The sequence below is a fragment of the Panthera leo genome, chromosome F3 (assembly GCF_018350215.1).
Source record: "Panthera leo isolate Ple1 chromosome F3, P.leo_Ple1_pat1.1, whole genome shotgun sequence".
Lineage (NCBI taxonomy): Eukaryota > Metazoa > Chordata > Mammalia > Carnivora > Felidae > Panthera > Panthera leo.
The window spans coordinates 31,265,820-31,290,677 of record NC_056696.1 but is presented as its reverse complement, the minus strand read 5'-3'; the positions used below and the strand labels follow the sequence as shown (position 1 = coordinate 31,290,677).

At 52.0% G+C, this 24,858-nt stretch overlaps 1 long non-coding RNA gene across 1 annotated transcript in view; it reads right to left on the bottom strand.

The window, feature by feature from the left end:
- Nucleotides 1–4,685: 4,685 nt before the first annotated feature.
- Nucleotides 4,686–24,858, bottom strand: part of LOC122211639 — a 91,980-nt gene continuing 71,807 nt past the window's right edge. Inside the window, exons 5-7 of the long non-coding RNA XR_006198763.1 lie at nucleotides 10,094–10,238; nucleotides 8,261–8,369; nucleotides 4,686–5,880 (exon numbers count right to left, since the gene is read on the bottom strand). This is a non-coding gene — a long non-coding RNA (uncharacterized LOC122211639). The remainder of the gene's footprint in view (nucleotides 5,881–8,260; nucleotides 8,370–10,093; nucleotides 10,239–24,858) is intronic.

The window sequence follows — 24,858 nt, the reverse complement described above, 5'->3', positions numbered from 1 at the left end:
AGGGGAGACAGGCAGGAGGGGTCCTGTCAACATTTTGCAGGCAGGGACAGAGATTGCTCATGGGGTACAAAGCTCATATGTATGCCGCCTAGGTCTCTGCTCAGATGACCATCAGGGTGGGTGCTCGTGTCCTGGGATTAGGATGGATGGGATCACCCTGTGGTCCAGCCAGGCTGGGACAGCTCAGAATACCCACCCTCCAAGAGCCCTGCTCTTGCCGCCCTGTGAACATGATTCCCAGCCCTCCTGTATGGGGGGGGGGGGGCGGGGTTGGTGGAAGACAGAATAATGACCCCACAGAGATGCCCCTACCCTGATCCCTGGAATCTGTGAATATGGCAAAAGGGACTTGGCAGGTGTGATTAAGTGAAGGATCTTGAGATGGGGCGAGTATTCTGGATTTTCTGCATGGGCCCTAAATATAATCACAGGGTCCTTGTACAAGAGATGCAGGAGGGTCAGATAGTAACACTAGTGTCAGAAGCCGAGGTAGGAGTGATAATGTGAGCCTCCGGAAGGAACTCAGACCTGCAGACACCTTGCGTTTAGCCCCGTGAGACTCGTTCTGGAGATCTGGCCTCCAAAACCATAAGATGATAAACTGGCATTGTTTTAAGCCACCAAGTGATAGTTTTTTTTGTAATATTTATTAATTTTTTGGGGAGAGTGCAAGCGGGGGAGGGGCAGAGAGAGGGGGGCAGAGGATCTGAAGCAACCCCCGCGCTGACAACAGCGAGCCTGACGTGAGGCTCAAACTCTACGAGCTTCGAGATCACGACCTGAGCTGAGGTCGGATGCTCAACCAACTGAGCCACCCAGGTGTCCCTGTGATAGTTTTGTTACAGCAGCAACAGGAAGCTAATACACAGGGTCAGGGCCAGGCCCAGAGGGAGACAATGGTAAATGCTGGGCTCTGATCCGTTCCAGAAGCAGCTGCTCACCAGAGACCTGACTGTAACTTCACAGGGCCTCAGTGTCCTCACTTTGGTCCAGGAGGCACAAGTGCTTCTTTTTCCAGGTGAAATGCTGGTACTAATTACTTTATATCTGAAGGGTCTCAAACTCCAGTGTCATCAGCAGCTGCAGTAATGTGGTAACTTGCTCGAGAGAGTGGGAGGGTATAAGGCAATGGGAAATAGGGGGGCCCGTGGCAAACTGGAGAAAACACGCCTTGCTTAAAGACATCGACTTTAAGTAACAAGGAAAGCAATAAATCCAGCCAAATAAAATCTATATATAATACATCTTTGTGGCTGGTCGATGGGAGTTTCAGATCCCATATTAACCTGTGGTTCCGGCTGACCCCAAAGAGAGGTGGTCCATGGGGTAAAGAGCAGCAGTGGATGTGATGAGCGCCTCTCAGCCCTAGCTACTGCTTGGAGTTACCCCCATACCCCAACCAAGATCTCTACCACTCGTAGCCTATGTTTTATAAAAGGGGGTTTTGATACGGAGCCAGGGGAGACCCATCGGACCTGTTGGCCAGCCAGCTCTGCCTCGCTTCCCTCATCCTTCCCAACCTGCACAAATCCCTCAAAGTCTACCCTGGGGACATTGTCCCTTCAGCTCTGGGGCATAACCTCTCTCCTTCCTCTCCAGCAAGGGAGGCCCTTGTGTGGAACAACCAAGAGGTTACCATTGTTGAGTCAAGATTTAACCAATGCAAACCATGGGTGGGCATGCTGCGGACTCAGAAAAGAGGGACGCTGTCTCAAAAGAGGAGGGGAACACAGATGTCATGGGACAGGTCGTGGGCATCGGAGTGAGGCAGACATGGGTGAGTCCCACTTCATCACTTATCAGCTTTGTGACTTTGGGTAACATACTTAACCTCTCTGAGCCTCGTTTTTCCCATTTTTTAAAAATAATTTAAAAAATTTTAATGTTTGTTTATTTTTGAGAGAGAGCGAGCGCGGAGAGGGGCAGAGAGAGGAGGACAGAGGATCCGAAGCAGGCTCTGCGCTGACAGCATCGAGCCTGATGCGGGGCTTGAATTCCCAAACTGTGAGATCATGACCTGAGCCGAAGCTGGATGCTCAACTGACTGAGCCACCCAGGAGCCCCGTCAGTTTTCCCACTTCTAAAATGGGAACAATACTTTACTGTATTGTTGTTGTGTAGATTAAATCAGATAATGTACACGAAAGGCAGTATCTGGCCTAGAAGAGGAGCTCTGCACACAGACTCTGGACAAGGGTGCCTTGGGTTAGAATTCTCTTTAGTGGCTGTGTGGCCTCAAGCAAGCTATTTCGTGTTTCTGTGCAGAATTTCCTCACCTGCAAAATGGGTTCACTGACGTTCTAGAGGGCTGTTGGGAGGATGTGATGGGATACCACATGTCAAGGACCTAGACCAGGCCTGGACTCCATAAAGACTCCATGAGCATGTTAATTATTTATTAGGTCCATCCCGGCATTGGTGAGCTCATGTCTTCTGTGCCTGCTGGGCCCTGGGCTGTGTTTCTGGGATGGGGAATGGAGAAGCCAGAACTGTTCCCTGGTTTTATTCTCCCCACACCTGTCTGCCTAGTTCTTTTCTCTGGTTCCCCTAACCTGGATACTCCACCATTGTCACCTCTGCCCTATCGTCTGTGACCTCCCCAGGCAGGGGAGCAGCCCCTGGCGGCCCCAGACCGTGGGAAGCAGGGACACTGGGCTCCTGTGGTCTGTGGGGGGGAGGCGCCTGGGGCTGCCCTCTGTCTGAGAAACTCCATTCGTCACCACAGAGGATGAGCACTGAGCTGCACCCCCTCTGCTGGCCAGCACACGTGCTAGGCGGTCTGGGATGAATCACTTCCCACGCTGTGTTGTCATCCAGGCTTGAAACAGAGGCCCTGTGTGCAGCTTTTGTGTGTACAGTTTCTTTCCATTCCATGATTCAGAAAATGCCACTCACTCAGCCATGTGATCCCCTAATCTTCTGCCAAGGAACTGAGTGAGTGCAAAGGTTTGCTGGAAAACCCTTGAAGGACGGGGGAGGGCAGCTGCATTTGCCAGAAAGTGGACTGAGCCAAGAAAACTGCAAGTTGGAATTCATGAAACCATCATCGGGAAAAGAGCACGGGGGGTGGGGGGTGGGTTAGCTGTTATGAGACCAGAGACCCGCCCACAACAGCAGCTGTTGGTGTGCAAAGGGCCCTAATGTGGTTGTGCACAGATTTCCACCTGCGCCAGCCCCACAAAGATAATGGGATTATTTTGTCTGATTATGAATGTAAAACTTGTTCGTGCAAAAATTCCAATCAATACGGAAAAGTATAAAAAGGAAAGGACGTATCCCCCGTGTGCTATGACCAGACATTGTTTTCCACTGAGACACTGTCCATGCGTCTTCAGGCCCAGAACTGCCAGCTTCTTGTCCCTTGAGCTACTGGCCGTAGCCCAGGTCTGATCCTGTCTCCTGCTCCTGTCCTGGGACACGGTGCCTCCAAACACATGGGGAGGTTTGCCAGATCTGGACCCCAGCATCTGGGTTCTAGGCCCAACTTGGCCATTAGCTTGCGGTGTGCCCTTAGGCAAATCACTCCAAGTCCCGCTTTTCTATTCAGTGAAACATGGGATAATAAGTGGACTGATTTGTTGGGAGGATGAACGGCATGAGTGGGTATGAAGACTGCAAACCCAATAATCTCTTCAAATACAAGGGAGTGCTGGCTTGATGCCCGTTCCCCCGCCGTGGCTTCGTTAACCCCAGGGCGGTGCGGAACCAGCCACCTTCTCCACAAGCTCTTCTCCAGACACCCTCACGATTGGCTCAGAGCAGGGAGGGCCCAGGCTGGGGCCCCGGTTACGGCAGCACCACACCTGCACACCGGCCCGGCACGGGGGCCAGCAGGCACCCAGTTCGGAAGAATTCAAAGCCCTGTCTTGTCACCAGTTTTGAACCAAGATACCTCTCCTCCCTCACCTCCCACACAGGTGGATACTCATTCTCGCCAAGGCTGGGCTAACCCTCAGCGTCATTCCTGCTCAGACGCACTCTCTGATTTCAGGAGAATTGTGAATCCCCCAATTTGTGGTATCATTTGTATGTTGTGAATTGTGAATTGTGAATCCCCCAATTTGTGGTATCATTTGTATGTTGTAAATGAGTTTTAGTAAAGTCCTTAGCTTGAAAAGAGGTTGTGTACTTACAGCAGGGACGGTAATGACACTATAAGGATATTAGTTTAGCTATTCAAACGACCACTTTTTTTTTAATGGTTATTTATTTTGAAAGAGAGAGAGCGAGTGCATACGTGAGTGGGAGAGGGGAAGAGAGGGAGGGACAGGGAGAGAGACGATCCCAAGTAGGCTCCTTGCCATCAGTGAAGAGCCTGACTCGGCTCAATCCCATGAACAGTGAGATCATGAGCTAAGCCGAAATCGAGTCAGATGCTTACCCGACTGAGCCACTCAGGCGTCCCAAACTATCTCTTATATTCATCTCACTAACACACCTAAACTTGCACGTTGGGGACCATCACCTTTGCCATGTTATGGCAGAGTTAAAGAAGGCTCAGGAGCACCTGAGTGGCTCAGTCTGTTAAGCGTCCGACTCTGGATCTTGGCTCAGGTCACGATCTCACGGTTTGTGAGTTCAGGTCCCACATCGGACTCTGTGCTGATGGTGTGGAGCTTGCTTGGGGCTCTCTCTCTCTCTCCCCCTCTCACTGTGTCCCTCCCTGCTTGTGTGTGCTGTCTCTCTCTCTCTCCCCCAAAATAAGTAAATAAATAATTTTAATTAAAAAAAAAGAAGGCTCAGGGGACATGTCTCTAAGTAGCACCATATTTCCTCGTGACCCCAGACCCCGTTTCCTGTGCCTCTGCCTCCCCGGCTTCCCTCTAGCAGAGCCAGCTCTGACTTTGTTCCTACCGGGTCCATGCAGTCTGGAGGCAGGAAGCCCCAGGTGGACAGCGCAGCTCCCGTGGGAGAGCAAGGCCAGGCTGACCACTGTAACCAGTCATTCCTGCACCCTATCAATCGGCTCTGTGCTCACAGACCGTCCCCATGTGGATGCCGGTGACGGCAGCCCTTCAGTCACCTGGGCGAGCGTCCAACCTTTTCCCACAAAAAACAAGACCTGCCTGTTCCTGTGTCTGGGTACTGACCTCCGGTCCCCTGATCCGAGGCCCTGCTCCCACTGTCTGTCCCCTGGCCCCTCGAGGTTCCCTTAAGCCCCAGGCAGGAGACAGGCAGGGGTTCCACCCGCCTCCCACCCCCCTGTCCAAGTGCCTTCTGTCTGCGGTGAGAAGGCACAGACACACAGCGTGGGCCCTGGGCCTTGCCTAACTGGCAGGGCCCTCCCTCCAGCCCATCCTAATTTACTTGGAGCAAACAGCCACGCCTCCTGACAGGAAGCAGCAAAGCGAGGACTCGAATCCGGGTCTTCTCATGCTGTACCACACGTTACCTTGTTCAGACTGTGGCGAGGCCTGAGAATCCAGCATCCCTAAAAGCCAGCCTTGGGATGGAGGAAGCGAAGCTGGGAGGCAGGTGGTGGCCATGAGGAGGTGAGGCAGTACAGTGATGCAGGATTAACCGGGAGGGGCCCGTGTGGCTCTCAGCCCTAGGCCGCGCTGAGGCTGCCAGAGTGTTGTAATGATAAATAAATGTGTCGTAATAATCATAATTGCTCTGACCGTGGCAGGTAGTACATAGTGAGCACTTACTGTATGCTAAGCGTGGGGCTAAAATGCCGTACCTGTAGTACTTCGTTTTCTCCTCACGGTCACCTGCTGACATAGCTGCCATTGTCACCCTCCATTTTATAGATGAGGCGGCTGAAGGTTGCAGTGGTTCCACAACTTGCCCAAAGGCATCGTCTCACAGGTGGAAGATGTGAGATGAGAATCCAGGCTCTCTGACCTCGTGTTCCACTCTCCCTAACTTCTGTAAAATCTGCTCCTCAAAAACAACAAAAACAAAGATATAGTCTACCCTACCCAGAAGGTGGGTCAGGAGTATCAGGTCTGCTGAGGAAAGCTGAATGTGTTACTGATGTGTGAGCATTCATCTGGCTTCAGCACCAGGAGTCCCTGTCGCCCCAGGATCTGGGAGGCCCTCAGGGTCTTGCCAATGGCGTGGGGGCGGCGGGAGGGGCCTCCTGGAAGCAAACGGGGTCTCCTGATCCAGGGCCGGCGAACCGTGGCCAGACCACCCTCCCCTCCACACATCCCTGCATTTGTTCCTGGCATACGAGGAGGAAGTCCAGTAAATTATGCCAGGACTGGCTGGTGAGAAGCAGGGAAGAATAAATGGCAAATTCATAAAATGGATTTTTAAAGTATGTGGATTTTTTTAAGTTTTTCCATTTTGAGAGAGAGAGAGAGACAGCACAGGCGGGAGAGGGGCAGAAAGAGGTGGGGCTTGAACTCACGAACCTCAAGGTCATGACCTGAGCCAAAGTCAGTTTCTCAACTGACTGAGCCACCCAGGTGTCCCTAAAGTATGTAATTGATGGTAGGATTTCAATGATAAACATCCACCAGAAATATACGGCTTAGTTTGGCTTCAAACAAGGTATGTTAATTCAAACAATTTAATTTACTGACAGTCCTCACGGTTTACAGGTCACCTGTGTGGCCTCTCTACTCATTAGTGGAAGAGTAGACAAGCTGACTGAAAGTGACTGTCATGTGACCTTGTGCAAAACATAGGTTGTAATACCACTGTATATAAGTGTTGCAAAAGCAGACGGGGAAACATTTAGATGCGTGGCTCTTTAATTTTTCTGCCCGTGATAAGAAACATATTTTATATCACAGCCAAGTGCACATACACGCAAACACACACACACACACACACCCAGCTGCACCCATCTAAAACAAATATCCCTAAAACAATTTTTAACCATATTACATGAAATGCATCTGGTATTTTTTATTTTATGCCATTTCATTTAAGTCAAATGTGATTTGAGATGCACTAAATTTTTTTTTTTTCATGATCCATAATGTGTGGCAACGCACAGTTTAAAAAAACTAGCTGACCATACTGACAGCAAGAAAAAGGAACAGACTGGATACTCTGTCTGTCTTGATTCCCCCTTGGATATAAATTCCCCCAGATCAGAGGCTGTGCCCTCCCACCAGTCCGAGCGGGGACTCTGCATAATGGATCTCTGGAAAACACAGACACTGTGTGGCAAACACCGGGACTCTGAGCAGACAGGGGACTAGGTTCCAGGGGAGAAGGCAGGGGTGCCCCTCCAGAGTCAACATTTAAGTGGGATTCACTTAGCCATAGAATGATCTTCAGGGAGGGGGAAATAGGCTGAATGAGGGTGGTGAACGGGATAGAGGGCGGGTAATGGCAAAGTGCTCCCCAAAGTAGTTTTGGGCGTCGCCGTGTGATTGGCACAAAGTAGGGGGGATAGCAAATCATTCAGAATAGAGACTAGGGAGCCAGCCTTCAAATCCTGGCTGCATCACCTCAGCTGTGTGACTGTGGGTGGGCCATTGCCTCTATGCCTCAATTTCCTCATCTATCAAATGAGGACATAATAATATTTAACCCTTTAGGCTGTGACGTATCAAGATGCCAGCTGATGCTAAACAAGAAGTTGGCTAACCTGCCCACACAAATCAGGCTCCACCTCTTGCCGGCGAAGGTCACTTTATATAAAGCATAAAATAGCTCATGTTATGGGGCGCCTGGGTGGCTCAGTCGTTTGAGCATCTTTTTTAAAAAAATTTTTAAGTGTATGTATGTATTTTGAGAGAGAGCTTGTACACCAGCAGGGGAGGGGCAGAGAGAAGGAGAGACAGAATCCCAAGCAGGCTCTGTGCCATCAGCACAGAGCCCCACGTGGGGCTCAAACTCACGAACTGTCTGCACTTAACCCGACTGCGCCACCCAGGTGCCCTTGCGCCTCCGACTCTTGATTTTGGCTCAGGTCATGATCTTACGGTTCGTGGGATTGAGCCCCGAGTCGGGGTCGTGCTGACAGCGTGGACCCTGCTTGGGACTCTCTCTCTGCCCCTCCCCTGCTGGAGCATGCACGTGCCCGCGTGCATGTGCTCTTTCAAAATAAATAAATAAACTTAAAAAGAAAAACCAAAACAGCTCGTGTGAAGTGGTGCATAAGGGGTGGCAAGTGTTCCAACCCCAGAGATGCTACACAGCAACAGAGACAGCTGCTCCATGAGAGGTCAAAGGTGGGATGCAAAACACTCCCACCCAAAGTTGGAGGCAGGGAGGTTGGTCTTCGGGCTCAATAGCACTCAATAAATTAATATTAAGACCCATCATTACGTAAATCATACTTCTTTCCGGTTACCTGTTTCCTGTGTCTATCTGCACAATGCGAGGTAACTGCCTTCCAGCCCTCACCACCGCTCTCCGCGGGTGAGGACCATTGAGCCACTTCTCCCAGTTCTGGGAACGAGCTGGAACGAGCACGGGGGTGGAGTTAGTCCGCAGCAAAGGCCTCTGGGTGCAGAGTTCTCAACCCTCAGGGCGCATCCCGTCTTCCCAAATAATCTTTGCACAGCCCAGAGTTAAAGATCCCTTGAGTGTTGTTGTAGATTTCCTTTGTCTGGGTTCTCAGGCTCAAAATGTGTGGGCAGGTCGGTGGCTTTCTTCCACTCTGCATAAGTGGGAGGGAGGTGCCTGAGGACTCAGGTGTGGCTTAGTAACTCCAAAATCACACACTGTCCCTGGCACTTGTCTGGAATGCACCAGTAAAGGAAAGGACGGATGAGTTTTTTTCTCCCCATCCCCAATTGCTCAGTCAGGGCACTGGCTTCTTTTGCCTGCAGGAACTCCCTCCCACCAGCCCTATCCATATTCATAGTCCACACTTTTGCTAGAAAGATCTTTTTCAAGTGCAAACGTGATCCTGTTACTCTTTCTCCCTATATTACGGCCCCTGCTTAAGCCCTTGGCAGGCGTCCCACTGCCTACGGTGCATTTCAGAGTCCCTTCACCGCAGAGCCTCAGCTCAGTTCTTCAGCCTCGCCTTTCCCCACCCCTAGGAACCCTATGGCCTCACCAAACACCTTGCCTCCCCTGAATGTGCAACACACTCTCAAACTTACACGCTTTTGTCCCTGCCATTCCCTGTCCCTTGCCTGTTGTGGCTGTGCCAGCGGGCTAGCCCCATTGTAGAGAATTGCCATGCTCCGTGGAAACACCATGTTCTCTGGGAACCTTTTCCACTCTGCAGTCCCAGGAGCAAATTCTTCAGGCTCCCACAGTTGTCTTACCTTGACTGTTCCTGCCAAGCTGCCCCAAAGGCTCTGCTGGCTTCCAGCTCTGGCCACTAGAGGGCAGTGCAGTGTAGCTGAGTGTCCGGCCTGGCAGCCCCAGGAGGCCGTGAGCAAGGGGCTCACCAGAGGCTGACTCTGCCCTCTCTCTTTCCTTAACACACACCAATGTTTGGGCCTTGCCACACCTCTTGGAATGTTGCACAGCCCCCCTCTCGGGCCTCCTGGCCTCTGCCACTCCCCCTTCACTCTTTTATGCACATGGCTGCCCCAATTTCCTCCCTTAACTGTTATTTTGATCACCTTTCCCTCTTCTCCACGCCACCCCACCCTTCCTCAAGAACATTCAGTATCTCCTTGTTGTTTCCATATTAACCCCAAACATCTCATTTTTGGGTTTCTTTTGTTTATAAAAGTGTTGCCGCTTCAATAACAATGAAAAGTTAAAGAAAAATATTTCATAAGTCCATTCCTTGATTTTCTTATGTTTTACTTTCTCTTTTTCTGCGTGTGTGTGTGTGTGTGCACATGTGTGCACACATATGTGTATTTGTGGTTGTGGTCAGAGCATTGATACAATCTTAAATTTAACAGTTTTGGCCTGTTTTGAAATTGTAGACAATTTTTCAAGTTACCATTTGTCTTTATAATATGACTCAATATGTCAATATGAAGGAATTTCAGCTTGGGTCTCAAGGCTATGCGGTCCAGTCCTCAGAATTTGTGTGGAATGAACTGGGGGCTCCCAAACCTGGCTGATCACCAAAATCACAAGTGTGTCAATGGGACTTGGGAAATGCCTCAGTTCAGGCTCCCCTGGTGACTCAGATCCAGGAGGACCCGGACGGTGCCCGCGTATCAGTCAGAACTGGACAGGTTCTGCTATGGGAACAAACAACCCTCACCTCTCAGTGACTTGACATGAGGAAAGTTTCTTGTTTGCTTGCTCATTCCAAATGATCACCTTGGATTGGTTCGGAGCTCTCCTGTAACTCGTCACTCCAGGTTCCAGGCTGACAGAGTGACCACCATCCGGAGTGTGTCTGACCCCTGTGATGGGGGTGCGGAGGGGGAACGTGGTGAATTACAAACCGGCTTTGCACACCAGCTCTGCCTGGAAGTGCCACTCATCCCTTCTGCTCACATTTCTTTGGCCCGTCGCGTCTACCAAGAACTATGGGGAGCTCAGCCCTGTTTCAGGTACCTGGAAGGAGAACGGGTACCCGGTGTCTGTATTTTTTTGAAAGCCCTACAGTTTGGGGAAGCATGGCACCAGATAGCTCCGGAGGAAGATCCTGGTGACATCCTTTAGCACAGTCATCCCATCTCTGATCGGGTCTCACACTCACCAGGGCCTCAAGGAAAGGGGGCGGGGAGTGTGAGGGTGAGGCCTGGTGACCGGCTGGTCCTACTTGTGAGTGCTCTTGTGCAAACAGCCTGGTTAACGAGCGGATGGGAAAGGATACTGGATGATTCAGAGAACCGACTAGAAGCCTGGCAAACCAAGTTCGGGGAAATGGGCAGGGCACACCCAAGGGAGGTCGGGCAGCCCAGTGACAGACACCCAATGTAGGTGCTGCGGCCAGTGCCATTGACTGCTGACTCTTGACCTTACCGTCACGGCTACACGTCACCTCCACCCACCTGCTGTCCTTTGAGGGTCAAAGCCCAGAGCATGAACATCCCAGGGGCTAAGCCTGGGTCATACACAATCTAGAGGATTGTCTGGCTCCCCCCCCAACAATACTACACACTGGTGGGCACCCCAACTGGTAAGGGAGCTCTAATGTGGGCAGACGTTTCCCACTGAGATTTACCAATTTCCTCTTCAAAATGAACTCATCTGGAAGGCATTCAAGAGTTCACCTGATTCTCTAAGGAGCTTCTCCACTGCTTGTACACAGGGGAGTAAAGAGAGAGAGGTGTGGGTTTGCTTATCATGTCTGCATTGGTTCCACAGAGGCCGCCAGTCTCCACCCAGCAGAACCAAGCTGACTGGCTGGGATGCGGTTACTCCTCTGTTCACCCCAGAAGGACGGGGCTGAGGAGCAGGAAGGCGGCTTCTTCACACACCTGCCTTCACAGAACAGACAGAACAGTCTGTCAGCGGGGGTCAAGGTTTCAGTGAAAACAAGGTGTGAAGTAACCTTCATTGGACTTGAAACGGTTGAGTAAACGGGCATTGTTGTTTGTCATAAATGTTGGCTGCTGATCAAGTTATTTCGACCCACTTTTAGCAACAGCCTTTCCTCACAGCCTGGGGCCCACATGGACACCTATGATCCAGGCACACTTGCTGGGGGAGGAGGCCTCGGCCCTTCTTAGAACAGCTCCAGCGATGGGAGGAGGAGAGCAAGATGGGTGTCACAGCTTTTCCTAAAACAGTGATTTACAAACAGGACCCCCGGGGTCCCGAGTTTGTACAGGCCTGGGTAGAGAGCCACCAGTTAAAATATAAGACACTCATTTAAATTTGAATATCAGGTAAACAAAAAAAATACTTTTTTTTTTAGTATAAGTATATCCCATGCAGTTTGGGGATATACTTACACTCCAAAAAAAAAATTTTTTTTTTACTCTTCTGAAATTCAAACTTAACTAGATGTCCCGTATTTTTACTTGCTAAACCTGACAACTTTACCTGCATGTGCTGCTTTGCTTTTATTTGCTTTGGGGCTTAGGTTAGATTTTTTTTGTTTTTTTAAATCAAACTTCTCACTGCCAAACACATAAAAATTTTGAAAGTCATGGCTAGGTCTTCGTGGTTTTTTTTTTTTTTTTTTCCCACATTGAAAATCTTAGCTACAGCGAACGTTTCATTCATTCTTTCACCCCACGCACATTTTACGGAGCCCCTCTGACCGCCCAGGTACTGTTGCAGATGAAGGGGCTAGAATGAGGCAAATGAGGCAGAACCACTGCCCTCCAAGAGGTCTCCTGAGTCTCTGAGAGAGACAGATAGCCAACCACACACCTCACGTGGGCAGAAGTGCAAGGTGCAGGGAGGTGGCTAACACCAGGCAGGTCTCGGCAGAACAGGGAAGTGCCAGGCGGGGCAGTAAAGGGATGCCAGCCAGGCACTGCCACTGGCCCTCGAGGAGGTTGATGAGCACAGAATTGGGGAAGGCACTGACTCTCTTGGACTCTCCTTTTCCTCTTACAGTTTCATCATGACTTGGTTGAGACTGATTAAATAGTAAAGCATCCACTTTGTGTGTGGTTGACTTATAAAAAAATATGACACTGGCAAGACATTTCCTAGGGGCATCTTTAGGATTGAACACTGGGGTCCAGCCCAAGGTCCGCTGGTTTGGGCTAGAGAGGATATTGTCCAGAAGCCACTTTTTTTTTTTTTTTTTTTTTAATGTTTAGGTTTTGAGAGAGAGAGAATGAGTGGGGAGGGGCAGAGAGAGAGGGAGACATAGAATCGGAAGCAGGCTCCAGGCTCTGAGCTGTCAGCACAGAGCCCGATGTGGGGCTCGAACCCACGGACGGTGAGATCATGACCTGAGCCCAAGTCGGATGCTCAGCCAACCCAGGCGCCCCTCCAGAAGGCACCTTTAACCGTGTCCTCGAGACTCTGTCCCGACCCTTAGCAGTAACAATCGTGCGGCCGAGAGAAATTAAGAGATTCTGAAGAAAAAGACAGGTTCAAAGGGCAAAAACACTCTTCACCTTATTAACTCCTAAGTAAACACGCCAGCCGGAGTGCCAGGTGAGTAAGCTAGCAGGAACCCAAGTGTGTGAAGGGCGGAGCTGTTCTCTATCGCTCAAGGAAATAGCAAGGGTAAAACGAGAGTTCTCTTATTATGAACACTAATCATCTGCTTTTTTTTTTTTTTTTTTTTTTTTTTACCATTAGAGAAAACTATTTCCTTTCTGGAAGAGACTCTTTTCTGGGAACCGGGCCTGGTTTTCAGTGAGTGTCGCAGCCTTTCCACACGTAGCTCGGGACTGGGCACCTGAAGCTGGGTGTCACAGGGGCTGATGGCGGATGGGGGAGAAGCAGCCTTGGAGCCTGGACACTCTTGCTGGGAAGGCGTGAGTTCTTCAGCATGTGACTGAGCCAGCATGGGCTCAGCAGCAGCGTGGGCTGTGGAGACGAGGCCCAGAGAGAGTGTGGTGCGAACAACCACGCGTAGCCCGAGCATTCGTGGGCCAACCGCAGGCCTGTGGAAAGAATGTCATTTTCTCCTGCTCCCACAGGGAACTAGAAATAGAACTCTGCCCTTTGTCCCTGAGCAGCTGAGGCAACTGCCCGGCGTGGGTGTCACCGACCACAGGCCCCTTTGTTCCTCTCTCCCACATTCTCCCTCTCCATCCCTTCCTCCCTGACCTTAGCCCACAGCTCGTGGACACTGCGGGCTGCGCCCAGGCCTGCCGTCTGGCATCTGGGCAAAGGTGGTTTCTCCTGCCCGGCACCGACAGCCTGTCTGGAATGTGCCGTGCTCCCGGCTGCTAATGAAAGCGCACGACAGCTTCCTCACGGGCGTTGGCGTTGCCACCACAGCCTTCCTCAGGCGCTGACCCCGACCCGGGGCCATTCAGAAACGTACGGCTTCTTCCCAGCAGCCACCCCAGTGTCACACACAGGCGTCTGGGGTTTTCAAAACTTCACCGCCTGAGACCCACGGTGAGAGACACTCTGCCTTTTACATCGCATCCCCCGCATGTGTGAGGTAGGTTCCAGGTGATCTCCACACACGGGCCCCGTCCGTTCTTCCTGCTTCCAGGCTTTCCCAGGGTTTGGTGAGTGGGAAGGAGGGAGAGGAGTGAAGGTTAGTACTTATTCCCCATGGAGGTCAGCTCAGGCTGGCCGGCAACTCCCTTGGCTGATGGTCACAGCTCCTGCCTGAGCCCTCTCTACATCCCTCTGCCTCCAAGTTCTGGAAGTGCCTTCCCCCTTTAAGCCTCGAGCCTAAGGCTGCTAATGAAGCCCCGGTGCCTAGACCTGGCTCTTCACTACCCCTTCCGATTTCTGTACAGCCTGCGAACACCTTTGTAAATAGTCCCTCTTATTAAATGCCCTTTAAATGACCCAGTCAGAATGTGCTGTCTATTGCCGTTTTCATGTGGCGTGTGTGTGTACGTTCATGTAACACACACACACACGGATGCAAGACTTCTGAACATTCACCTGTACTGTGATTCTACTCTAACTGTTAAAAATGCTCATCCCACCCACTGAACTAATCCCGTGACCCACTTCCGGGTTTCCATCCCCTCGTCTGAAAAGCACTGCTTAGGACCAGCCCGGTGGAGACAGCTCTTCTCTGGCCTCGAGGTAGCTGCTAGAAGAGGTCAGCAGAGAACAGGCCATGGAGGCCATCAGATGACTGCAGAATGGGTGTCATGTGGGACTCCCCTTGGCACAGTCTAGACTCCTCTTTGGGGGACAGTTCCCTTCTGTGGTCATTACATTCCAGGCAGTGGGTTTCCACTTTGCAGGCGAGAAAACCTGAGTTGGTCAGAGGCCTGTGAGATGGCCATGTTTGGGGGTGACTCACTACAACACGAGTGTAAATACCGGTGCTGACTCAGCCACTCACAGTGAGGATACAGCCATCCGAGTGGGCTGATGAGCCACATTCTCCCATCAGCACCCTTTCCCTGGTGGAAATTCTGTCCGGAAAGCCGGGCTGTCACAAGGGCCTTGGCCGGCTCGGCTCCAGAGCAAGGGTGGGGGGGGGGGGGTCTCAGGAGCCTGGAGCACACCTGGGGTGGCCTGAGCACCTTCTTTCTAGGATATCTGCCTCACAGCCTCTCCTTTGTCCTCATACCCTTGCTGACCCACCCCCTCAGGCTGACCCACTGACTTTCTTGTTCTGTTCCCATCTATGTCTGCAATTGAAGCTACTTAAAAACTTTTTTTTGTTCATGTTTATTTTGAGAGAGAGAGAGAGGGAGACAGACAGAGTGCAAGCAGAGGAGGGGTAGAGAGAGAGGAAGGGACAGAATCCGAAGCAGGCTCCAGGCTCTGAGCTGTCAGCACAGAGCCTGATGCGGGGCTTGAACTCAGTGAGATCATGACCTGAGCTGAAGTCAGACGCTCAACCAACTGAGCCACCCGGGTGCCCCTGAAGCTTCTTACTTTAATTTTTGGTAGCAGTGGGTGGGGGTGGCTGTGTCCCCTGTGGCCTCCCATGGCTGCTCAACAAGGAGCCAGCACGTGTGTTTGGGGGGGGGCAACAGGAATTCTTCATCTGCCAGGTGGTCCAGAGATGTATGGTCGGGGTCTAGACCCCATCCTGTAACGAGCTGATGGCATAGCACCGGTTTCCCCAGTTTGGACAAAAGGAGACTGAGGCTCAGATAGGTCAGGTGACTTGGTTGAGGTCATAGCATAAGCCAGTTGCCGGGTGGCCCTAGAAGCTGTCCACGAATACACATGTGTAGTCTGAAAGGATGGAGAACGCTCCCTTCCCCATAAGCTCTCACTCTCTGGAGGCAGGAGTGTGCCCTTTTCAGTAACTTCCCTCCCCACCCTGCTGGCCACTTGCAATGCCGAGGGAGGGGTGCCCTGTTATCTGCACTTGCTGACAGACACAGTCCAAGGACCAGCTTCTTGTCACAGGGAAGGCCAGTGGGAGCCTCAGACCACAGGGAAGTGACTCCATGAACACACCAGACCGTGGCCAGTGACTCAGCTGCCTGGCTGATGGACGTCAGTCTCTCACTCTGTGGCCCTTCCCTTTTCTCCCCAGAACAATAACAAATCCTGGCTCTGTGATCTGGTCACCATAGGAACTGGAAAACATTTGATGATGTGGGGCCTCTGGGACAGGTGGGCCGAGTAGGTCCAGATACAAACAACCCTTTCCTGTCCCTTCACCCCCAATCCGGGCATCTCACCTACTTGGAGCAGATCAGGTAAACAGTCAGGGGCAGTTACACCATCATCTGAATTGAATGACCTTGCCTGAACCAGGAAGTCTGGGGGGGTCACAAGTCTTTGTGCCCATGGGATCTGGCCCAAAGTCCTGTCGGGACGAAATGGGACTTCAAGCACCCCTGTCTTCTTTGGAGACTGAGGATCACACAGTGTGCCCCCACCCTGCATGCACGGGCCCCGTCCTGGACTGTTGGGAACATGAAGAAGGGAGATACCACCCCCATGCTCAGAGAGCTCCTGGTCTGCTGGGCACGGAACACATTCCTGGACGGAGTTTAGGTCCCAAGGGACATCAGGAGTCACCAGGGAACACTGAGGAAGGAGGCTGGGAGGGGGTTTCTGGTACGGGATGGGGTTCAGTGGAATGGACCAGAACTTTCCATTTCCAACAAATCCTGGTTGAGTGTGGGGTGTGCTCAGCCACTCGCACATGACGGGTCACGGAAGACCACTGGGGCCAGGGGACTGGATTCCTGTACAGGCTCAGCCACCTGTACCTTCTCTGCCAGCCGCTTTTCAGACCTCCCATCCTCCCCATCGCTCGTTCAAGACTCACGGGCGCCCTCTGTTTAGGGCGCTCAGCTCAGATGGCTCGACAACGACATCCCACCCTCCCTTAAGATTAAACAGGTTCACACCCAGACTCATCTCCCCCTACTCCCCACCCGACGTTGCCTCTTCCCTAGAGCACCAACATTATTCCGTTAGTCTAGCCATTCTCCTTGTCTAGACAGCTGCCAATGTCTGATGAACCTCCTTCCACATGAGTCTCTCACATGGGGCGCTCCCTTTCCTCCCCCACAGCTGCCACGCCGGGCCACCTTGCACGTGACCACCGTAGCCACCTCCTAGATGTTCTCTCGGTTCCATCCATGCTTTCTTCCCCCGTTTTTAAACCTATTCTTCAAGTATCGGTATTCCTGGGGGTCTTGGCCTCTGCCCTCATTTCCAGTATTTTCAACTTTTTATTGGGCATCACCTCAAGCATTTCAGATTCAAAATGTCTGGGACAGGGCTCACATCCTGCCCCCACGGACCAACTTATCGTCTTCTATTTCCTCTCTCGGTTCACGGCCCAGCCCAGCCAGAGAACCAGGGAGCCCTGCTGCTGTCCTCCGCTCCTCCCTCTTCACGGCTCCCACCCTGCTGGTGAGCAAGGCCTACTGACTGCGGCCCAGGAGTGGCTTCTGCTGGCTTCGCTCTTCTTGCCTGCCAACTCCCCTGCTGCTGTTGTGGACGCGTGTGCCAACCTCCTGGCTCGTCCCTGCCTTGTGGCTTCGTCCCCTCCATCCTCCTCCATGCAGGGGTCAGAATTCACTTTCTAACACACGGCTCTGGTTATGGGACTCCTGCTCAGAAACGCTGGATCTCTTCACTGCATGAGAGTGACATCCAGGCCCCTTCAGGAGGGCAGGTGAAAGCCTCCCAGTCTGGCCCCCAATCTTCCTTTCCAGCCTCATCTCCCAATGTGCACTCACATTCATTCTCTCTCTCTCTCTCTCTCTCTCTCTCTCTCTCTCTCACACACACACACACACACACACACACACACACGCACACACTGGTCACACCAACCTGCTGGTCTCTGTTCCTTGCCCTTTAGTAGTGTTGCCTCCTTCTTTGCGGTGACTCCTCCGCCTGAAACCCCTTCTCTTCCCAACCCAGGGAACCTCCTCCCTCCCCAAGGCCCCAAGTCCAGCTCAAATGTCTTCCCAGCCCCACCCCACACGCCAGGTCCAGAGCAGAGTGCATCACTCCCTCCTCTGTGTGCCCACAGGACTCGAGCATTTTCCATACTGAGCAGTTCTTGCTTCTGGCCTCCTCCCCTGGCCTGCGACCAAGGTGCTGGTGCTGTCTTATTCCTCTTGGCTGCTCTGTCCCTTCTAGCTCTAGCCACGTGCTCCGGGGATGCTGCCCAAACCCAGGACCCACGCTCCCAGGCCTTCTTCCTCCTGACCTCTCCCTCCCTGGCTCTTAGCATCTGCCTCAACCTCCCCACCTCTACCCACAGTCTCCCTCACACGCTGGGACCAGCATGGCCCTGTGTCCCTCACGAAGGTCACCTGACCCTTCCGTGGGCAGGACATGGGCTCTGTAGCCTGTGCACCTGAGCTCGTGCTGCTCTCCCTCAGGACCTCCTCCTTCCCTCTGCCCTTCCTCTTGCCCAGCTTTTCTGCCTGCGCATCCTTATTCGTTTTCCGAGGGGGTGCAAACCCCACACCCTGCTGGGAGCTGCCTTCAGTCCTCTCAGTCAGGATTAATAACCCACACCCCTCCCCCAGTGCTGTTCCATCCTTCTGTCAGGGCTCTTAACCACGTGCTTTCTTCCCCTGACTGTGGGTCCCGGTGTCACTTATTTCCATTTCCCCATGGTGCTTTGCACCTAGTAGCTACCCCCCGCCCCCGACCCGCCAAATGTCTGTCAAAGTGTTGGATCCTGCCATTCCCTGTGCAAGGCCCCGCAGTGGCTCCCTGGGGCCTATGACAGGCTGGGACCGCAGGCACACAGGGGAGCACTGGCCTGTGTGTTCATTCTCTGGTGGTGGGGTTCATGAAGCTTCTGCTGCTGCAGTGGGGCACAGAACCCTGGGGTCGGGGGAAGAGTGGTGCCCTCAGCTCTCAAGTCAGCCACCCACAAGGAAACCTCCCAGCCTCCCATGCCTGCTGGGGACCAGCAATTGCTGGAGACTTCCTCAGCTCCTTCCTCACCAGCCCTGGGATGCTTCCTCCCCTCTCACCATCCCTTCCTTCCGTCATCTCCATCATCCCAAATTCCTGGAGTTGGGCATGCAGAGACTTCTTAACTGCCCCCACCTCCCCCTCCTGACACCCTCCTCCCTCTCTCCAATCCTATCTTCCTGCATTTAACATAGAATCTGGTTCATCCAGCCCCTCCCGTCTGGCACACTCTACAGGCAATTACTCTTGCAATTCCCCTTCCCTAGAACCCCTCCCTTCTTTTCTCCGCTGATCCACATCTGTGGTTCTGGTCTCCCCCTTCTCGAGAATTCTCTGACGCAGAACTGACTCCTTGAGCCACATTACAGTCCTGTTGCAACCAGCAAACACCACACCATTTAATATTTAATTATTCTCCGCACTTAAAAAAAAATGCACATTTTCTTTCCCCACCTCGATTATAACCTTCTTAGGGGTGAAGCTATTTTTTTTTTTCTTGCTGGGGAAGGCAGGAGAATGTAGGCTTTCTCCAAACTCTCTTAGCTTCTTGTTTGTGCACACAATTTTCATAGGATCATCTATTAAAGTCATCTATTAGATGTCTGATAAAATCTTTCTTGGACAACCCCGAAAATATATCACAGGTTACAAGGAGGCCTCACACCATAGACTTCCTGGACTGAAAATATTTGGACCGGACGCCCAACCTCCTCCTTCTGTCTAGCTTGTTGGGAGGGCTCTCTGAAGGTCACGACCTCCACACCATGGCAAAAACTGCAGCCCTATCACGTGGTAACCGAGGAATGACATACATGATATCATTGGAGCAGCGCTGTGATGCTTTCATGATCTTGACCCTGTGCCCAAGGGCAGGGAACCACTTGTTCCTCCCCTTGGCTCTACAGAGCAACTTGTCTGGAGATGGGGGGCGAGGGGGGTGTGAATCCGAGGCCCTTATGACGTCCCACAGGCAAGCCCATGAGCCCCTGGGGCCCCCGTGCCTCCTGGGAACATGCGTGGCATGAACTGGGGTCCAGGAAAGGCTCAGGGGTCAGTGCTCAGGGCTCATTTTTCTCCTTCTCTTACTTCCCTCCAGATTCTGCCCCTTCATCCCGTACACCTCACTTTACCTCTTTCCTGCCAAGCTCACTGTTCCTTCCACCCACACTTCACTTCCACTGAGCTCCCTATCCAGTCGCCCAGGCACAAACTCTCAATAATCTCTACCTGGCCCACCTGGGGACTCCCTTCCCCCTTCCTCTCCCTTTCCTCCCTCTAGAAAACAACTTCCCACAGGGCACCGTGGGCAGTGGCTGTGGCCCCCGGAGTTGGCAAGCACCGGGGTCTTCTGGAGCCCACTTTCCTCGGGCCACAACACGTATGGAACCACTCACCGAGCACTTACATTGTGGGCTCTGGGGAAACAAGGGGGGACGGGTCTCGGGATCTGGTGGTGAGGCAGGGGGTGTGGTAAACAGGTAGGCCAAGTGATGTGCCGTGGTGTGGAGATGTACCGGCTGCCAGGCACAGAGGGGCAGCCAGCGCTGTGGTGGGGAAGGCGGCCCAGGGGAAACAACGTCCGGGGGAAGCCTGCAGAAAGGTTGGTGGTTGGCTACAGGCTTCGGGAAATCCTGCTCTACACAGAAGCCAGATGGAAGGGAGCATCTTGGGGGAACTGCCGGCAGGTCCATTCGGCTCAGAAATGAGTGAACGAGAAGGGGAGAGATGTAAATGGGAGACTCAGGCAGCAACCCCAGTCCACAAAAGGAGACTGGACTCTGTCCAGGAGCAACGGGGAGTTGCTGAGGGGACTCACACAGGGACTGATGATGCTGAGTAGCTTAATGTCGAGATACTCATTTCTATACACATAATGGGGAAAATTCAGAGGGAGGCTTGCTCCTGCCCAAGTTCACATTCAATGAGTATTCTAAAGAGGAGAGGCCTAGAGAACTGCCCCAAATCCACAGTGAGCAGGACCGAGCTGGCCCTGGGATCTGTGTCTGCACTGGGAGAAGCAAGGCATCGGGCAAAGAGGGCAGTGAGTGGAGAAGCTGAGACTCTTTGGTTCTAACTAACAGAAGTAGCCAACTTGATCTGACTTAAGCCGAAGGAGACACTGGTTGTGAGGATGTTAGGTCCAGGGCAGGACAGCAAGAGACCTTTTAAGAGGAGTCCCGATTCAGAGGCGGGGTCTTCTCGAGACCTCCCCTCCCATGCCCGCCTGCAAGTGTCTATGTCGTGTCTTCTCTCTGCAGCCCTTCCTTGGTCCCTCTGGCTGCTGGCAGGGCCTGTTTGCCTCACCGACCTGCGGGTGGTGGCTGATAGGCTGGCTCCAGGTTTTAGGTCCAGGTTCTCAGGTGAGAGACTCTGTGAGCCCAGGAGTATCTGGTTGGCTGCTGTGGCCAATGGTGTCACATGTACAAATCCAGGGGCTGGGGCTCATGATGGGTGCCGGGGGTAGCCCCCAGAAGACTGTGTACCCCAAGGCTGTCAAGCTCAGCATGGCACGCTGTCCCCCCCAGCTGGGTATACAGTTCTATAAAACTTTATAAGTTTAGAGGAAGAAAATACGCAGATCTCTATAATCCAAAGGACTTTAATGACAATAGTTAATACCTTTGAGCACTTACTCTACGTTGGTTACTTTGCTAAATGATCACATGTAGTCTCTTAATTCTTGCGGCCCTGTGAGGTAGACGCTATTATTGTTTCCAATTTATAGATAAGACAATGGAAGTACAGAGAATTCTGGCTGAGCCTTCCTGTTCAGTTTGCGAGGCACAACACCTGCCTTAGAGTGCAGACGAAGAGAAAGGCTGCCTTCGTATCCAGGGGTATGCTAGTAAATGTTTAACAGCCGGCAATCTGGGGAAGAGTTCCAATTTATAGCGTTTGCTGATTTCCAAGGTATAAATACTCACATGGCTGATTTCAAGCTACCAACTTCCCAGGGCCAGTTTGAGCCGGTTTCTGTACACACGGACTCTCACCCATTTTGGGTGACGGTCGGGGGGGGGGGGGGGGGGGGGGGCAATGTCCAGGAGTTACGTGATTCAGAGCAGTGTTCTTCAAGGGTGGTCCTGGGGACCAGCCCATCAGCAACACCTGAAAACTTGAAATGCAAATTCTCTGATCCCACTCCAGGCCGAATGAATGGGAAGCCCTGGGGGTTGGGAGCAGGAGGACTCAAAGACACTCTGTCTTCACAGCCTCTCCCCTCCTCACCCTGCCCCCCTGCCCCGGGGCTTCTGATGCATGCTCATTCAAGTCTGTGGACTGCTGGAGCCATGGGGCCCTGGGCCCTTTTGCAAACCCAGCTTGTCCAAGTCTTTTTTTTTTTTTTTTTTTTTTAATATTTCTTTATGTTTTTATTTATTTTTGAGAGAGAGAGAGAGAGAGAGAGAGAGAGAGAGAGAGAGAGAGAAACAGAAACAGAGTATAAGCTGGGGAGGCGCAGAGAGAGAGGGAGACACAGAATCAGAAGCAGGCTCCGGGCTCCGAGCTGTCAGCACAGAGCCTGACATGGGGGTCTCGAACGCATGAACTGCAAGATCATAACCTGAGCTGAAGTCAGATGCTTAACCGACTGAGCCACCCAGGCACCCCCAGCTTGTTCAAGTCTTTATTCTGCGGTTGGAAGAATGGGGCTCATTTCCTACTCCTTGGCAGATGGGCAAACTGAGGCCAGAGAGATGAAGTTGTGCTGGAAAGTGGTGGCTGAGTGAAGTGGGTTAAGACATCACCCTGCCACCTTGGTCTGGTGGGGCAGATCTTGGCAGAGTCCCTCAGCCCTGACCCTCTGCAGGTCTGTGAAGCAATGAGTCCTGGACCCCCGGGGCGGGAAGGCTGAGCTCTGATGGCCAGAGCAGAAGGAAGGAGGGGGAATCCAGGGGCCTCTAGCACTGGTTTTTCTGAAGAGAGAGAGAAATGAGGAAAGAGGCACATAGAAGCCTGAGGCTCAGTAGCACCTGGCCCTGGTCCTGGCCCTTTGAGGGGGCTCCAAATCTGCAACAAGTCCTGGGACTGAAGCAGGAGGGGCTAGACCAGCAATCTCCAGCCTCAGGTCCCAGCCAGGAAGACCTGACAAGGTTCCTGGGGCAGAGATGGGCTGGGAGCCCCAGGTCCAAGGCCCAGCAAGACGCGTCCGCTGTCTGGCTGTCTCAACAACTTCCCTCAACCCCACTCCAGATTTACTATTAACCAAAGGCAAACAAATCGAGAGCCAAGTATCCGAAATGATGCAAATACCGTGTCAGCCCCGGGAGGCCGTGCAACACCTGGGCAGTCAGCGAGGGTGTGATATCACCCGAGAAGTGCTTGGCGCGGGCTGCGGGTCACGTGAGGTCGCCCGTGTGCTCCGGTCACACGGGGGGAGGGGGTTCCCCACTGAGCTCAGTGTTTCTGATGGAGAACCAACACACAAACAGAAACTGTCCTGTCACGATGAGATCCGTAAGTCACGTGAGTTTTTCTCCCCAGAGTTTTAGTCACAGAGCAAAGATTCAGGGCAGGCATTACTCAGCAGAACCAGACCCCGCTGGGATGCTGGCCTGCTTTTGCTTTGGCCGGAAAGTCAGAATTCCAGTTATGCTACTTGGAGGAACAAAGTTCTGTATAAAAGGTTCCTCAAAGGCATCTGCTCTAGAATTTCTTTAGCAAAAATCCTGGACCCAACACCGCTCTAGAATTTCTTTAGCAAAAATCCCGGACCCAACACCAGCCTTCGCCTCCCTACTGGGCCACTATGCCTCTGTGGTGTCTCCTCTGGGCTTGGCCTCGATGTCTCCTCAGGGGGAGGCAGGCTGCTGGAGCCTACACTCCTTCCTTCCAACCCAGAGTGGCCCATGTGGGGATGCTTCAGAAATTGTTGTTAGGCTAAGGGAAGATTTGAGCTTTAAGCAGACAAAGCATCCTGCTCAGCAAATGCTGAGCAAATGCCTGGTTGTAAGCTGAAAGTTGTAGGCAGCAGGGAGGTATGAGGTGTTCGGAAGGAGGGGAGCAATGGTCCACCTCCATTCTCCTGCCCTTAATCTTCTAGGCTCTCACTCTTTGCAAAGCACCTGTTGATCACCTGGAATCCTGACACTGGGTGATGGTGTGGGCAATACATAATAAGCTGGCAGCTAGGTCACTGCCCTCAAGAGGCTTACATTCCATTTAGGAAGATAAAACTATCACAGGCTAGCACAGTAAGAAGCAATAGGGAAGAGCATGTGATTTCCCACAAACTCAGAGCACTGAAAAGCATGGATGGTCCCTGTGCTGGACACACTGCATCTGAATTCTAACCCTGCCACTAACTAGCAGCTGGGTGACCTTCGGCAAGTTGCTTAAATTCTCTGAGCCCCAGTCTACACATCTATAAAGTGGAGACAAAATTCCCAACTCCGAGGGCTGTTGTGAAAAAAAAAAAAAAAAAAAAAAGGTTGCAAAACAGTTGGCAAAATGCGCAGCACACAGTAGGTCCTTGATAAATTTTAACCGTCCCCTTAATTCCATTTTGGGCCAAGATGGGTTATAAAAGATGAATCTGTCCGGTTTCCAAACTTGGAGATTAGAAGCAATGAAGTGAAAGGAGGCTTAAAAAGAACAGGGAAAAACTAACACTTAAAGCCTGACAATGAGGGAATATTTAGAAAAAGTATAAAAGCAGATGACTAAACCAAATAGTGCCTGGGGACCATATAGTGTGGAAGCAGTCATCCCCACAGCCTCCCTCCAGGGCTATCATAACATAGGACAGCAGAGTCAATGATGTTCACAGTCAAACCATGTTCAATAGCCTCTAAGGAAGCCAGGGATGAGCATAATGCGTTTTAAAAACATTTTCATCCAAAATATTTAACATGTTTAAAAAAGTGCTTGATGTGTGCGGGGCTGGTAAATTTTCAGGTGTCCAGAAAAGACACGATTTCCCAGTGGTTGGATTAGCTGGGTTTTCACTCTGCTTTTCATATATTTGTCAGAGATTTTAGAATCATGCTGAGCACGTGATGGGGGCTTAACAGACTCCTGCTGACTGATAAATCCATGAAGTGTTGGAGTACCAGTTGCTCTGTTTTCCATTTTCAACCACTTTAGGCATTAACCGATTGA